Below are 3,382 nucleotides of genomic sequence, written 5' to 3'. Positions count from 1 at the left end.
CGAATTTTATTGATTTGGGTTTTCTCTCGTCTTCTCTTTGTTAGTGTGGCTAAAGGTTTATCAATTTTGTTTATTTTTTCGAAGAACCAACTGTTTATTTTGTCAATTTTTTGTATTGTTTCTTTTGTTTCAATTTCATTGATTTCAGCTCTGAGTTTAACTATTTCCTGTCTTCTACTACTTTTGGTGCTGTTCTGTTCTTCTTTTTCTAGGGCTTTAGCTGTAGTGTTAGGTCGTTTCTTTGTTCAGTTTTACTTCTTTTATTAAATGCGCTCCATGAAATAAATTTCCCTCTAAGTACTGCTTTCATAGTGTCCCAGAGATTTTGATATGATGTTTCTTTGTTCTCATTTACCCCTAAGAATTTTTTAATTTCCTTCCTAATATATTCTGTTATCCATTCATCATATAATAGCATATTGTTTAATCTCCAGATGTTGGAATAGTTTCTGTGTTTTACTCTTTCATTTATTTCTAACTTCAATCCATTATGATCTGATAGAATACATGCTAGTGTCTCTATCTTCTTGTATTTGCTAACATTAGCTTTGTGGCATAATATATGGTCTATTTTAGAGAAGGATCCATGTGCTGCTGAGAAGACAGTGTATTCACTCTTGGATGGATGGTATATTCTATAAACGTCCGTTAAGTCTAAATTATTGATTGTGTTATTGAGATCTATGGTTCCTTGTTCAATTTTTGTCTGGAAGATCTGTCCAGTGGTGAGAGAGGCGTGTTAAAATCACCTAGTATTATTGTGTTATGGTCTATTTGGTTTCTGAAATTGAGAAGGATTTGTTTGACATACATGGATGAGCCACTGTTTGGGGCATAGATGTTTATGATTGTTATATCTTGCTGATTTATGCTTCCCTTAAGCAGTATGAAATGACCTTCTTTATCCCTTCTCACTAACTTTGGCTTGAGGTCCACAGTGCCTGAAATGAGGATGGATACTCCAGCTTTTTTGCTGAGTCCATGTGCATGGTATGTTTTTTCCCTATCCTTTCACCTTTAGTCTATGGGTATCTTTTTCAATGAGGTGAGTCTCTTGCAGGCAACATATTGTTGGATCTTTCTTTTTAATCCAATCTGCCAGTCTGTGTCTTTTGATTGATGAATTCAGGCCATTAACATTCAGGGTTATTATTGAGATATGATTTGGTTTCCCAGTCATTTGGTTCATTTTTAAAATTTTGCTTATTTGTTTGACACAACTTGGCTCCTCCTTTATTTGACAATTCCTTTAGGATAATTTCTCCCTTTGCTGATTTGCTTCTTTGTTTTTCATCTCTTCCTCATGGAATATTTGGCTGAGAATGTTCTGTAATGCTGGCTTTCTTTTTGTAAATTCTTTTAGCTTTTGTTTATCATGGAAGGATTTTATTTCATCGTCAAATTTGAAGGTAAGTTTTGCTGGGTATAAGATTCTTGGAAGGCATCCGTTTTCTTTCAGGGCTTGAAAAATGTTGTTCCAGGCCCTTCCAGCTTTTAGGGTCTGGATTGAAAAATCTGCTGATATCCGTATTGGTTTCCCCCTGAATGTAATTTGGTTCTTTTCTCTCACAGCCTTTAAAATTCTGTCTTTATTTTGTATGTTAGGTATTTTCATTATAATGTGCCTTGGTGTGGGTCTGTTGTAATTTTGTGTATTTGGAGTCCTATAAGCCTCTTGAACTTGATTTTCCATTTCATTCTTCTGATTTGGGAAATTTTCTGATATTATTTCATTGAATAGATTGTTCATTCCTTTGGTTTGTTTCTCTATGCCTTCCTAAATCCCAATAATTCTCTAATTTGGCCTTTTCATGATATCCCATAGTTCTTGTAGATTCTGTTCATGATTTCTTACCATCTTCTCTGTTTGTTCAACTTTGTTTTCAAGGTTAAATATTTTGTCTTCAATGTCTGAGGTTCTGTCTTCCAGGTGTTCTATCCTACTGGATATGCTTTCTATGGAGTTCTTAATTTGGTTTATTGTTTCCTTCATGTCAAGGATTTCTGTTTGGTTTTTTTTCAATATCTCTAACTCTTTATTAAAATGATCTTTTGCTTCCCACATTTGCTCTTTTAAGTGTCGATTAGTGTGATCATTCAATGCCTGCATTTGCTCTTTCATCTCATCGTTTGCTTCCCTGATCTTTTTAATTATGTACAATCTGAACTCCTTTTCTGTCATTTCTTCTGCCATGCTGTCATTGGGTTTTATTGATGTAACATCTAGATTTGTTTGCAGCATTTTCTTTCCTTGTTTTCTCATATTGTTCAGGTATCAGTGGACCGCTGAGATATTTCAGATTTCCTCTATTGATTTATAATGTCCCTGAAGATTTCTATATATATCCCCTCTTAGCCTTCAGTAGGCTGAAGTCTTGGAGGAAGTTGATAATGCTGTGCTCCACAAGGAATCTGCCTCTCTAGGAGTGGTGGCCTTCAGGTGGGGTATAATCCCTGCTAGTGGGCAGAGGTGCCTCCACTTGTTGACCAATGGTCATCCAAAGGGGAACTAGGCTGTGGGCTGAGGCAAGGCCTGTTTGGGCCTGTGTCTCTGGTTTTACTGTCCTTCTGGGGAAACCTCACCCAGCAGGGAAGACTCACCCCGTGGGGAGGTCTCGCTGGTCAGTTCCCTCCTAGAGGTTCCCCTCAATTTACAGCTACTGCCTGGGCTGGGCTGCCTTCCTCTGCAAAGTTCCCAGGGGCCCGGCCCTACCTCCTGGGCCTGGGAGCCTCACCCTTCGCCGATGAATCTCCTTAGGCTGCCCCTCCTCAGAGAATCTGCCCTCAGTCCTGGAACCTTCGCTCCGCCTCTAAGCCTGTCTCTGTGCGGCTCTTCCACCCAGAAGCCTCCTAGATCCTGGGACCCTGCTCTGCATCTAATCGCCTGGCTATGTGGCCCCTCCTGTGAGCAGCCACCTGGGACCCCGTACAATCGCTCTCAGTCCAGAGGCTTGCCACACGCCTCTTCCTCCAGACAGCCACCCAGTATTCTGGTGCGGTCACTGGGAGTCCAAGGAACTCACTGCGTGCCTCCTCCCACCAACCACCTGTAGCCCGGGGCAATCAACCACTCTGAGTCGAAATGACCCTCCCCGTTCCTCCTCCTCCTCCAGGTAACCCCCCAGGTGTTCAGGAGCGGTCACTCTGAGTGGCTCTGAATCCACGTGACCCGCTGCACGCGTCCTCTGGGCAACCGCCCGGAGCTCTGGTGCGGCCACTCGAGACCAAGCGACCCCCCGCGCTCTTCCTCCAGGCAGCCCCCCTGTGTTCAGGAGCGGTCGCTTTAAGTCCAAACAACTCACCACTCGCCTTCTCCTCTGAGCAGCCGCCTGGAGCTGTAATGCAGTCACTGCGAGTCCACACGACCCGCTGTGCTCCTCCT

Source organism: Sciurus vulgaris, assembly GCF_902686455.1.
Source record: "Sciurus vulgaris genome assembly, chromosome: 1".
Classification (NCBI taxonomy): domain Eukaryota; kingdom Metazoa; phylum Chordata; class Mammalia; order Rodentia; family Sciuridae; genus Sciurus; species Sciurus vulgaris.
Note: the sequence above shows the minus strand (reverse complement) of the source record.